Raw genomic sequence first — 14,479 nt, 5'->3', positions numbered from 1 at the left:
CACTTCCTCCCTGTGATGCTGATTTCCATGAATTTTTCTATACCTGTGTCTTCCCTTATTTTAGCACTATTGTGTTGATCATCCCCTTATTGGATATTGCCTTTCCTTTACTCATCTTAACATGTGTCTTTCATTTCTCTACCAGTTTTTACTTTCTTCTTCTTCTTTTCACATCCCTGGAAACCATCCAAAAGAGCTTCTATCTCTGTGTAAACCTTTCCTTAGCTTTGTATAAAACTAGAATTATACAATATTTGTCCTTTTGTGACTGACTTATTTAACTTAACATGTTGTTGTTAGGTTGTTAGGTGCCATCGAGTCATAGCCGACTCATAGCAACCCTATGAATGAAAGGCCTGAGCACTGTTCATAGAGTTTCTGGAGGCAAGGCATTTCAGAAGTGGATGCCACTCCTGATTCCAAGCTTGTTTTAATCTTGGCGCTCCACCAAACACTGTCCACCATGGGTGACCATTATCACATTTGGCACATCAGTGTCACAGTGTTCAGCATCACAGCAACCATGACTTGCCTCTGTACAGCAATGCACAGACCAGTGCTATACCAACTGGAAGAATGTTTGAAAAAAAAAATTTGAACCAGATCTGAGGGCTACAGATTAAAATCACCCACCTTGGGCTTGGTAACATAACTTTCTATCCACTAGGCCAATGTAGCTCTCTCTATGTTGTTATTGTTAGGTGCTTTTGAGTCATTGACTACTCATAGTGACCCTATGAATTAAAGACCTGAGCACTGTTCATAGAGTTTCTGGAGGCAAGCCGTGTCAGAAGTGGATGCCGCTCCTCCTTCTAAGCTTGTTTTAATCGGGGAGCTCCACCAAACACTGTCCACCATGGGTAACCACATGTCTTCTAAATAACAACCATGTGAATCAGTGTTTTGCAAATTAATGTCTTTTAGAGCTGCATAGTCTCTATTGTGTGGATGTACTATATTTCTTTAACCATTCATCTGTTGATGAACACTTGGGCCCTTTCCACCTCCTTGCCACTATAAATAAGGCTTAAAGGAATTTGGGTTTGCATAAGTCCATCAAAGTCATAGTTCTTGGGAAAGTCTGCTGTTAGGGACCTCTCCAAAGTACTGAAGAGCAAAGGAGTCTCTCTGGAGACTAAGGTGCATCTGATACAGGCCATGGTCTTTGCAATCACTTGTTATGCATCAGAGAGTTGGACAATGATTAAGGAGGATAGAAGGAGAATTGATGCCTTTGAGCTGTGGTGCTGGAGAAGAGTATTGAGAGTACCATGGACTGCTAGGAAAACAAACAGATTTGTCCTGGAAAGGGTTAAACCGGGAGGCTCCTTGGAGGCAAGGATTATGAGGCTCAGATGTCATCTGCTTGGCTCTTTCATGGACACCAGCCAGGCATCAAGGTAGGGTTATTTGAGGTTAAATGCTACATGAAACCCTGACCTTTAAAAGGGACCGCAGGGGACTTTATAAATGACTATCAAAGTCATGTCAGGCACTGTCTTAAGAGGATGCATACTGCTCTACTCTCCTATCCCCCAGTCTCTGTCCAGAGCATGGTGGGCAGCAGGTGTTCAATCAACTGGCTGAGAGAGGGTGTGTGCTAACTCCATCTCGGGATTCTATGTCAGTGGCTGTAGAAGGAAGGTGGGTCAATCACAGATGTACAAGGTGCCTTCTCCTTTTGTAGGCTCAGGGCTTGAAGGACAGCCCCTCAAAATTGCTTACCCTCAAAATATGTGCCAGCTTGGGTAAGCCATGACTCCCAGGATTGTGGGGTTATCCTCCACTTTAGCTGACATTCTTGACCCACGTGTAATAAGAGGTTTGTTAAGCTACAATAATATTAGCTGAGTGTTTAAATCTTGCATTTTCTAATGTAACATTTGGTAGCCCCAGTGAGATCTTCAGCTCATATTCTAAGTTTTCTGCACTGAGTGAGTGGCCAGGGCTCACTCAGTCCCAGGCACAGCTTCTGGAGAAGAAATGGAAAACAGCGCTGCTTGTGACTTTTCAAGGTCTGCTTTCCTTATCATGGCTCTAGAGACTGGGACTGAGAAGACTCCTGATGCTTGCTCTTGAGATCAACAAGCCTTCAACAAGAACATCTTGGACGACTCTGATTCTCTATAATACTGGTTTCTGGTCTGATTTTTCTGTAATGGTCTGTAGTTCTGGCTCCTGTAATGACCAGATAAGTTCGGACATGAACTGACCATGACTACCGACCATAACTCGGATGCAAGTGGTCAGTTAGTCCTTGGTTTCTGATCTGCTTTACCTGAGTTTCTGGTTTGTGTTCTCTGTTGATTTGTCTCTCTCTGGATTTATTGGGAGGGAAAGTAATAACCTCTGAGTCCTTGTTTGATGACTGTGTGCACATGTAAACAGCTGCTGCCTGCTGTGTGCAGCTCCATGGCAAGGAAACCCTGAGTTATGGAGTCTGATTGGGTCCTAACCTGCAGTACCGCGGTCACGGCCATTGTAAAGGAAACTCACCTCACTTGTAAGGTGACCTGGCCTGACATTTATACAGGTGCTCCTTAAGCCAAGACAGACGTAAGCTCCTGCAAGGGACGTGGTCAGGCAGACACCTGTGTGGACTCTGAATTCAGCACACCCCCTTCTTGTCTTTTGTCTGCTCCACGGGGCACTCCACAAGCAATAGGGGGAGGTTCTGTTTTAAGCTATCCACTTTTCATTTACTTGTCCTTTCTCTTTTATCTAATACTCCATGGCCACTTTTCCCTCTTTCTTTTTTGTTAAACTCCTTATCTCTTCTACAATGCACTGCTCTCAGCTTAAGTTGACTCCCCTGGGCTGTTTAGTTCAGAACTTTTCTAAAAGATTATTTGGAAATTGTAGAGTTGATATGTCTGCTGCCTGCCTCTGTACCATTGGCAAGGTGGAATGACCTTCCTTTGATGTCAACTAGCTACCAGAAAGCACTTTCCATTTGTGCAAGCTCAGAGCTGTCTAGTCTATTGTTACTAAATACACTGGTCATCCTAATCAGTTTCGTTATATGAATTCCTGGCTTATTCTCACCCAGACCCTTCCCCCTTGGGTCTGCCATGCCATTCCTGTATAGAGTCCTCCACCAATCTGTCCCTGCATAAGGTCCTCTGCAGCTGACCCTACCCTCCTTGTTCCTCTGCCCTGGAGCCTGAGTAAGGCACAGTAAAAGAGCTGATCAATCCAGAATAAGAGCCGGGATACAGAGGGTGTTGTGTAAGAACCCAGTGTCTTCTGGCCCTCCTCAGGCATCTTCTGTAACTACTCTCTTCTTGTAGCTATAAACCAATGGGTTTGTTTTGAGTTGGTTAGGGTTTTGTGTTTGGGCTATGTTGCACCTGCCCAGAGAACTTGGAAAAAATAATCAGTAAACACTGCTGTGCTCAACTCCTGATCTGTTCCTGACACGACACTCCAAGTATCAGGCCCAGTCAACAGTCCTGGAGCTGCTAGAGGCAAGGGGGACTTATGTTTCCCCTCCAGAGCTTTGAACCAGCTCATTCTCATTCAATCTCCCTGCTAAAAATTTCCTTTCTGCTCATTACACTGAATCAGAACCTACACTTTAACAAAATCCCAGCAAAAGAATCCAAAAGTCTAATTACCAGGGGATTTTGTTAATATGTAGACTCTAATTCTGTGTATCTGGGGTAGAAAACCCACCCAGAATAAAAACCTGGTCTCTCCCAATGTTACTTGAACTCCTTATGCTCAGTTGTTATCTGAGCTTGTTTCCTCTCTTAAGTAAAACAGAAAACAAAGTAGAAAGAAGGGAAAATCTGGAAAAGACTACCTTCTCTCTCCTTTTGGGTGAATGAACTTAATTTAGTGCAAGAAAAATACCAAAAGCCTCTGATTTTTAGTTTCTCTGGCTGCTCACCCCTAACTAGAGATCCCTCTAAGTTCCCTCCTGTCCTGCCCAACCAGGAAACTTCTTAATCCGCCCTAAATGCAGGCATATCCTCTCCCCTCTCCACTGCTGAAAAAGTTACCCTGGAAAATCTCCCAGAAACAACTCAGGAAAGTTGTGAGCAATTACAAAAATCATGCCAGTTAGCCGTCCTGAATTAGACCCCAACATCTCTGCAGAGTCCTGGTCATTAGATGCTCACCCCCAAGCCTTACTGTCAGGTCTCTGAGCAACTGCTAAAAAAAAAAAACAAACCAAAAACACCTACCAATTTAAACAAAACTACGGAAGTAATGCAGAGTCCAAAAGAATCCCCAGGGCATTTTTGGAAAGACTGAATACTCTTTTTTTATCCAATGACTCCTGAGAACCCTAGGGCTCTTCACCTTTGTGTCTCAGTCAACCACAGACATCTGTAAAATCTCCTGAAGCCTGGAGGAATTGCTTATATAAATATTAGTCAGCTTTTAGAAATCTTCTGCAATAGGCTGATAACCTGCTTCATGTTGTAGATGCTGATGTCAACTGCCTACAAAATTCACACAAATTGCTAGAAAGAAAGAAACCAATAGAGTGTCCCTCAAAAGAACAAAAATATGTCAGCAGTTGCCTTCCCTCCCCAATCTTTTAATACTTTTGTTTAACACACATCCAAATATCCTAAATACATGCATGTATACATATGTATTTTATTTGTTTAAATCCAGGATCCAGTCAAGAATTATGAACTACACGATTGGTCCATGTTTTCTTCTTGTTGTTAGGTACTAGCCCCCTATGAACGCTGTCCTGTCCTGAACCATCTCCTCACAATCTCATACCCATTGTCACAACCAGGGCTACTGCCCCCACTTCCATCAGCACAGGCAGCCAGAGTCACTGATTCCATCTTTACTGTCGATTAGATGATATGTTCTGCTTGGAGTGTGACAGTGGTGTGTGAGGAGACTCACAGGCTGGTGGAGCAAGGAGGAAGAGAGCAGGGGAAGGGGCACAGCAGAGGTCACGAGGAGGGTGAAGAGTGGTTTCCAATGGTGGAGGCTTGTTTGTTGCTGTGTTTGTGGTACTTCAAATACCAGGAGGGTCACCTATGGTAGACAGGCTTCAGTAGACTGAGAGAGACTAGGAGGAAAGGCTTGGTGATCACTTCTGAAAATTCACCGATGAAGGCACTATGGATCACAGTAGAGCTTAGTTAGACTTGTTTGCTTTGGCCACATTGTTTGGAGGGATCAGTGGCTCAAGGAGGACATTGTGTTTGGAGAAGTGGAAGGCAAGCAAGGAAGAGGCATATAAATCATTACAACATCTTCAGGATGGACTCAAGAATGTTACAGAATGGGGCACCATTTCATTCTGTTGTACACAGATTTGTCACGGGTGCAGCTAACTCAATGGCACTTACCTACTTTCCTAACTATCTACCTACTTACCTACCTGAGACTTACCTGTCTACTTGGGGTTCTGATGGCTTAGTGGGAAGGAGTTACAGTGCTAACCCAAAGGAAGACAGTTTGAACCCATCAGATATTCTGAGGGAGAAAGATGGGCAATCTCCTCCCATGTGATTTGTTGTTGTTATGCACCATCAAGTTGGTGAGTTTTCAGAGAATGAACATCCCATGGTTTGCTGTCTCTGAAAACTGCTGGAGGGGTCAGCTAAAGCTGGTTCTGACCTGATGATACATAACAACAACAAAAACAACCATCTATCTCTCTGTCTATCATCTATCCACCCATCTACTCATCCCTCTATCCCTCCACCTATCCAATCTGTCTGGCCATCCATCCATCCATCCATCCATCCATCCATCCATCCATCCATCCATCATCTACTTATATCCACCTGTCTATCTGTCTATCTATGGCTCCCTGTAGTTTTCTGGGTTGGGTAGAGTTGTGTGAACAGGAGGGTTGACATTTTCTTCAAAAGGTCCTAGAAACCCAGATGAACCTGGAATTGAATCCTTGCAGGAAGGTTACAGTGCTTAGTAATCTCCACTCCCTGGCATGGTCTATGTAACCGGGGACCTCTTGACTGGTTTGGCCCTGATGGTCCTGCTGGGCTGGAGCTGAAAATAACCCTAAGAGCTAGGCTTCTCTGTTATGGATTGATGAGTGTGACCCTGAAAATCATGTAGCAGTGGCTGGTGGGTTTGAGTGGTGAATCATTCAGTTATCCTTTACCCACTGTGTCACTGGAGCGTGAAGTCCTAGGCCCTGTGCCTGGCAATACTACCCTGTTTGGAAATGGGGTTCTTATGATAATGACAGAAAAGACCACACACAGAAACACAACCATGGGCTTATTGAGGTCTAAGCATCCTCCTGTAGAATCACTCCTGATGTGGACTTGTAGCCTAAAAATTATGAGAAAATGTTTCCTTCCTTTAAAACCATCCACTTTGTGACATTCACCTGTCCCTGTATCTCTGAGCACCTCTGTCTCCCAGTGCCCTTCCCTCCAGAAAAAATACCCACTTCCCATGGGAGGGGTGTATGTCTCTTCTCTGCTTCCTGTGTGGGACCCAAGGCCTCTGAGGGCCATGCCCCTCCTTCCAGGTGACCTGCTTCTTAGCCTGTGAGGTGGATGCAGAAACGGAGAGGTGGAGAACTGAACTGAAGCTGCTTCCCCTCTGCTTCTAGCTACTGCATCTTTGGGTAAAGATGAAGTAAAGGGAACTAAAGGAACAATTGTGCAAGGATGGTGGGACTGAGCAATTAAATAGAAAATAATTCTTCACCAGCATTGTGGGGTTTTTTTGTTTGTTTGTTTTGGGTTTGTTTGTTGTTTGTTTGGTTGCTTTTTTTTTTTAAGAGAAATAGTATTCAACTTAGGGGTGGTGTTTTGACTGGGTAGTGGGTCATGGAGGTTAGGACTTGTGAGATTGTTGTATACATGATGTGACTGTCCCTCGTGGGCCACTGAAGGCGTTTATACACTTGTTATGTGCTTTCCTGCCCTGGTCACTATTGTAAAAGAGCTATTCCCAGAGGATTGTCTCTAGTAAAACAAATGAATAAAATGGCTGAATTTATTAACACGTAAATTAAAAAGCATGAAAAAATGAATTCTAATTTATCAGCTTGCAAATATCTGCTCCCCAAGGAGAAAATAACAGGCCTTTTAGGCACAGCCAATGATTTGAGATCCAGTTTTTGGAACAATAATAATATTTTCATAGCAGCTCATATTGGAGGCATTCAAAGCAGTCTCACAAGCGCTAATTATTTAAAGATGTTCTTAGATTGAAAAAGATAATTACTGTTTTCTCTGATAACTAATGAGAGGGTGGTGACTGGGAAAGAGAGCTAAGTGCCCTTGGCCAAGGTCATTGACTGGTCTGTTAGGAAGAGGATCAGAAGATGGACCAAGCTTCTCTGACTGCCCTCTGAGGCCTTGATTTGAGCCCTCTGGTTTTCTGGTTTGTGCTCTGTGCTTAGTGGCCAACTGTTCACTCCTCCACACAGGTGTCTGTTATAAACATGAGTTCTGTGCTCACTGTTTTCATGATGAGCCTGGAACCACCCTTGTGTTCACTTGGCCTCTTAGGGACCAGATTTCTTAGGTGCCCATGTGAGGATCCAGGCTACCTCATATGGTCCCTCGTCTGCCAGGAGACGCCTGTCAACAGTCTCCCTGAAGATTTATGACCCCCTACCCCACCATTCCATAATTTCCACACTTTGTTGGATCACCTTTTTTTGGAATGGGAACTAATATAGGTCTCTTCCAGTCAGTTGGCCAAGTGATTGTAAGCTCCAGATTTTTGTTTTTTGGCAAAAGCTGGTGTGCACATCTAGGGCAACATCTGTTAGTTGAAATACGTCAATTGGTATACCATCAATTCTTGGGGCCTTATTTTTTGCCAATTCCTTCAAAGTTGCTTGAACTTCTTCCTTCATCACCATAAGTTCTTGCTCGTATGTTATTTCAAGAAATTCTTCTGTGTCCACTAATTCCTTTTGGTTCAATGACTCTGTATACTCTTTCCATCTTCTTTTAATGCTTCCGGATCATCTAGTATTCTGCCCAAAGTATCCTTAAGTATAGCAACTGGAAGTTTAAATTTGTTCTTCAGTTCCTCGAGCTTAAGAAATGCTGAGCAAATTCAGCCCTTTTGATTTTCTGACTCCAGCTCCTTGCACATTTCATTGTAATACTTTGCTTCATCTTCTTGCACTGGCTTTTGAAATCTTCTGTTCAGCTCTTTAATATCTTGAATTCTTCCCTCTGTTTTGGCTTCTCGGTGTGCTAGTGTAATATTCAGAGTCTCTTCTGACATCCATTTTGGTCTTCCTCCTCTGTCTTTGTAATGATATTTTGCAGTCTTCATAGATAATACTCTTGATATGCTCCCACAACTTATCTGGTCTTCGCTCATTGGTGTTCAAAGCCTCAAACCTGTGTCTGAGATGGTTCTGAAATTCAGGTGGGATAGACTCAAGGTCATATTTTGATTCCTGTGGATTATCATTGATATCACCTGCAAGAAAGATTCTACTGAAGACTATCCAGAAGCAACTGAAACAGCCCATCAACAGAGAACTGCCAGAAGTGCAGGCTAACTTAGAAGGGGCCATGGTACTAGGAATATTGTAGCTAATGTTAGATGGATCTTGGCTGGAAGCAGGGAGTACTAGAGGAAAGTCTATCTGTGTTTCATTGAGTATGCAAAGACGTTTGACTGTGTGGATCACAATAAACTATGGCTAATTCTGAGAAGAATGGGAATCCTAGAACACTTGCTCATGCTAATGCGACAGTTATACTTGGACCAGAAGGCAGTCATCAGAACAGAGCAAGGAAACATTGCATGGTTCAAAAATTGGGAAGGGTTCAAAACCAGGGATGTGTCCTATCTCCATACCTTTTCAACCTATATGCAGAACAGATTATCCAGAATGCTGGGTTGTATGAGGAGAAGTGTGGCATTAGGATTGGAGGAAGATTCATCAACAATCTGTGTTATGCAAATGACACAACCCTGCTTGCTGAAACTGAGGAGGACTTGAAGCGCTTGCTGCAGAAGGTCAAGGACTGCAGCCTTCAATACGGATTGAGGCTCAACATCAAGAAAACAAAGATTCTCACCACTGGGCTAATTGGCACCATTAGGATGTATGGTGAAGAGATTGAGATTGTTCACAGCTTTAGTTTGCTTGGCTTCACAGTCAACACTCTTGGCACCAGCAGCCGGAAAATTAAAAGACACATTGCAATGAGAAAGTCTGCTGTTAGGGACTTCTCCAAAGTACTGAAGTGCAATGGTGTCACTCTGGAGACTAAGGTGCACCCGATACATGCCATGGTCTTTGCAATCACTTGCTATGCATCAGACAGTGACTAGGAAGGATAAAAGGATAATTGATGTCTTTGAGCTGTGGTGTTGGAAAAGAGTATTGAATGTACCATAGACTGCTAAGAAAATGAACAGGTTCATCCTGGAGAGAGTGAAGCCAGGCTGTTTCTTGGAGGCAAGGATTCTGAAGCTTCATCTGACATACTTTGGACATGTTGCAAGGAGGGACCAGTCCTTGGAGGAGGACATTATGCTTGGGAGAGTGCAGGGACAGTGAAGAAGAGGAAAATCCTTTATGAGGTGGATTGATTCAGGGACCGGGATAAGCTGGGTGTGTGTGTTGGAGACAGTGAGGTTGGCACAGGACAGAGCAGGGTTTAGGGCTGTTGTACAGAGGGTCGCTATGAGTCGCAGGTGACTAGATGGCACATAACAACAACCCCACTGTAGTCTGTCAGGAACCCCCTCAGCCTCTGACCATCTCTGGTTAAAATGTTTTGGCCTTTACCATGTCTACTTCTTTTCTGTGTCCCTGACTGGTGCCAGCATCCAATGTACTTAACTGTTAACCAAAAGGTTGGCAATTCCAGTCCATCTAGAAGAAGCACTTTGGAAGTAATCTACACCTGACAAAATGAGCCATTTAAAACTCTGCAAAGCACAATGCTACTCTGACAGACATGGGCCAGCATAATCAGGTGCTGACTAAATAGTAGGTGAGTGGTGGATTCACCTGGCTGGTCCAGTCTGAAGCTTTCAGCTCTGGTCTGGCTGCATTTCTGAATGAGTGCTTCCCTGCAAGGGGAAAGGGCTGGTACTTTTCTCTCTGCAGACCTGGAAGTGCCCACTTAACTGCCAGGCAGAGACTCTCATGCAAGGTGTTGGCATTTCTACTGGTTGATCACTTTGGCATACAGTGCACTAACTTAGGGACGCACATGGCAAGCCAGCCAGTACTGGGATTAGTGTTGTCCGTGCCAGTGAGAATGGCAGAGACACTGTGCTCCTTTAAGTTACAGATGCCTGGCATCCTCAATGCTTCTTCTCACTGGCACTAACCCTTGGAAGGTAAGGGGAGGGAGGTGAGACATTTTGTTGGGTTGGCTCCTTCCCATAGCAGCCCTGGGCATAACAGAATGAGATGCTGCCTGATTCCGTACCGTCCGCACCTCTGTTGGGCTCCGGCCAACTGTTGCTTCACTGTGTCAATCTATCTTGTTGAAGGTCTTCCTGGTTCTCACTGACCTACTTTTCCAAGAATGATGCTCCTCTCTAGGGACTCGTTCCCTCCTGACAACATGCCAAAGTATCATGCCAAAAGATGAAGTCTGACTATCTTTGCTTCTAATGATTACCCTCGTTGCACTTCTTTAAAAAAATTTTGTTTGTTCTGTTTGCAGTCCGTGCGATATTCAATACTCTTTGTCAACACGAGAATGTAAAGGCACTTCTTTTTTTCTTTCAGTTTTCCCTATTTGTTGTTTAACTTTGATGTGCATATGAAGCAATTGAAAATAGCATGGCTTGAGTCATGTGTTCCTTAGTCTTAAAAGTGACATTCTTGCTTTATAGCACTTTAAAGAGATCTCTGGCAACAGATTTTTCCTAGTGCAATATATTGTTTGATTTCTTTTAAAAATAATTTTCTTTTATATTGGTTTGTATACAAAATGTGTACACATTATTGCATTCATATACATATGGTCATTCTTAAACATCGTGTTTTATAAAATGGATCATCATTGATCTATGCTATTACCCCATCGTTTCAGGTTCCCACTGGGTCTGTCTTTCTTCCTTTTTCTTTTTTCCCCCCAGAATTTAATGGGTTTAATAAATTTGCCTGATCGGTTCCTATTTTCAGCACCTAATATTCCTTTGAAGACAGGCCCAGCAATGGCCAACAGTAAACTGAGACTTTCAGAACCTCAGATACCTTCTCTGAGCATTCCATGTCTCAGTGGCACTTGTCCAGACAAGTAATTCCCTGTTACTTGTAACTCCCTGTAGTTGGGATACTTTATGTACCAATGAAGAAAGAAAATCATACCTCAAAGCCCAAACAATGTGGCTAAGAGGTCTTTCCTCCTGCTGCATCTCATCTCTTCAGATCTCCCCCCCCTTTTTTTCTTTTGCAGTGGAATGAGACCAAAACCTCACCTGAGTTACAGAAAACAAGACAGTGATGGCTATAAGTCGTGTGACCAGGAAAGACTGAAATCCTCCTTTACCAGCCACATCCAATGTATGTGCTTCACAGAACTAAAGGAACATAACAAATCCACAAATTACAACAACCAGATTTACAAAACACATTTATCCAAGGTGTGAAGGCAGGAAGGAAGGAAGGTGGGGTGATAAACGGCACAAGGAGAAAGTATTTAAATCAGTACGGGCCACGAGTCCAGTAAATGTTATATAACAGCCACACAAAAAAAACCCTCCCTGTGGTCCTTGTAGAACACAGGCTTTTCACTCGTTTTGAAGTACTAGGGTGCTAAAAATCTATACACAGGTGTTAGGAAGATTCAGCCTAAGTGTCTCAGAGACAAGGGAATACGCAAAGGATCCTTGGCAGACTGGGTTCTGCCTTCCCTGGTTAGGGGGAGGTCGGCAGGGAGAAGAGTTCCACGTATCTGTCCTGGATGGCAGGTGAAATCAGTGGTCAGTAACGACCTTCAGTTTGGCAGGAGATGGATGTGGGGAAGGGAACTTCTCTGCAGAGGCTGAGCTGCTCAGAGCCGACCGCAGGTAGACCACCTTGTGAAGGAGTCTGTGGCTTAAGAAGAGCACCAAGGAGAAGAGGCACAGCTGAAAAAGGTCTGCTTTGCCAGGAGTCTTTGCCTCACAGGCAGCAATAATGAATAAAGGAAAGAGGATGGAGAAGAGGCAGCAGCTGATAACGTCTGAGGACTGCATTGCTGAGAGGAAAGCCAAGGGCAAACCAAATCCAAAGCAATAAGGCCACTTCCTTTCTATGTTTGACAACCGCTGGTGCATTTCAATTCCTTTATTAAACCAGCGATACTCAAAGCAGTAAAGTGAATATAGAAGGGACATACACAGGAGGCTACCCAGCTGACCAACTAGGTGGACAGGGAAGAGACTCACAAACACCCCCTGGATCAGGAAAAGAGCTTGCAGCAAAAGGTTGAAGAACATTATCAGCAATTATTTTACTGACCCCAGGAATGGGTGAGGCTTCCTAACTGATACGTCACATGCCAGATCAGCTGTATCTTGGAATCAAATGGCATTGACAACTCTGTTCATCACAAGCAGGGGAAGGACCCAGAGCACTGGAAATGGACGTGAGGAGGAATTCCAGCCATGACCAAACATCTGCATTGGAGGGACGGATCACCAATAACGTGTGCTGTCACTGACTGAAGCACAGGAATAAACACTCGGTAAAACAACAGGAGACTAAACCAGAATACGCCTCCATTCCAGGCACAGCACCTGACAATCCCACTAATAATACGTGGCTCGCTCTCCTGCTTCGCTCTATGTTCTGTGTTCTCTGCGCGTGGACGCTCCTGGCCCGTCTCCATCGCTGCTCGTCCCTCTTCTGCTGTATCCGAGCATCCAGCTTTGAGAGGGTACAGATACCCAGATGGAGTCTTTGATGCCCTGGTCAGGTCCTGGAGGAAGGTTTTGACACTGTCAGCCATCTCTTCACTTTCAATCTACCAACTACACAGAAAAAGAGAGAAGCATCTCAAAATCTCTCATCATGAAGGGCCAGGCAGCCCTCGCCCACCAAGGGCCCTCTCTGGCTCGGCGCCGGGCACTCCCAGGCCAGCAGGGCAGCTGCATCCGCACTGGACATGCCTGCGCCGCGCGGGTTCCGGGGCACGCTGGGCGGGTGCACAAGGCGAGGGGCACTGGGTCTTTCTTTCTTGACAACTGTTTCCACAAGTGTGAACTGTAGGTCAAAATAAAGTGACATGATGGACCTTCGAAATCTGAAGCTTGTTTGGGCCCATCTGTTTTCAGTCCAGGTGGTGGGGGTGGGCACTGAGGGAGGAGGAGACTCAGTGTACTGCCACCTGGGTGGTCACAGAAGCCTCTCCAGCTCCCTGTGGCAGGCAGCCCATGTGCTCTATGTGTCATGGAGGAGAATTGGGGCCGTCATCATATAACGAGCTCCAGCGCTGACTGCTGTGCTCTGTGGAGCGATGGGAAGGGTGACAGGTGTAACGAGCTCCGTGATGCCAGGCATCTTAGAGTGGTACTGGCTACTGACCACTGTGTCGGCGATGGAGCCTATGCACCCAACAGTGAAGTGTCTTCAGTTTTACTGCCAATGCTTTCTTGGTGTCTTGAATTCATTCCCTTCTTCATTCATTTACTTGGTGGATGACCTTGGTGCATTACTTATTTAAAATGGCAATTAGTTCTATTGGTGCTTAGGCCTTGGTGGTTCACTGGTGGAATTCTCACCTTCTGTTGGGAGGTTCGCCTTTGAATCTCCGTGAGCCACCTGCCAGTGGAGTCTCATGTGTTGCTGCAATGTGGCTTAGGTTTCAATGAAGATTTCATACTGAGATGGACCATGAAGACAGCTGGTGATCTCCTTTCAAAAGTCAACCCGTAAAGTCTACCATATAACATGTCACTGCACATCCTTGTTTATCACTAAGTTATTCACAAAAGCACAGAGATGGAAGCAACCCATGTGCTTGTCAACAAATGAGTGGATAGAAAAATGATGGTACAGTCACACAATGCAGCACTGATAAACTTGTAAAACATTAGACAACATGGGAGGCCCTGGAGGACACTATGCTGAAGAAAATAGCTCAGTCACAATAGGAGAAAAACTGTATAACATCGCTGTTATAAAATAGGATAGTCATGAGGGGTTAGGGAGAGAATGGAAAAAGAGTCGATAGATAATGAACACTGCAATGGAACAGATGAGGGGAAAGATTGTGAACAATGAATACATGATTAGATATTATATGTGTAACAACAATTTGTAACAAGGGGAGCGTTGTGGGGTAGGCTGGGGAAGGGGAGCTAAAATGCTCAACAATGAATAAAATGATAAATATTAGTAAAAAAAGAAGAAAAAAATGGATTAAAAACCCCGACAGCTATCATATATTCAGTGGTACAACTTGACGGCAACTAACAACCACAACAGTGCTGTCTGCTGATGTGGAGAGTTAAGTGGAGTAATGTCACTAACATTTAGATAGCACCCAATATTTAAACAATGCTCGATATGAGAGTGATCTTTGCATTG

General features: G+C 44.3%; 1 pseudogene; it reads right to left on the bottom strand.

The window, feature by feature from the left end:
• Nucleotides 1-12,005: 12,005 nt before the first annotated feature.
• LOC102871970 lies at nt 12,006-12,899 on the bottom strand (annotated as a pseudogene).
• Nucleotides 12,900-14,479: the final 1,580 nt, after the last annotated feature.

Source organism: Elephantulus edwardii, unplaced genomic scaffold (genome assembly GCF_000299155.1).
Source record: "Elephantulus edwardii isolate Elephantulus edwardi_28Jun2011 unplaced genomic scaffold, EleEdw1.0 scaffold00218, whole genome shotgun sequence".
In the NCBI taxonomy this organism is placed as follows: Eukaryota; Metazoa; Chordata; class Mammalia; order Macroscelidea; family Macroscelididae; genus Elephantulus; species Elephantulus edwardii.
Note: the sequence above shows the minus strand (reverse complement) of the source record. Positions and strands in the feature narration are given on the sequence as shown.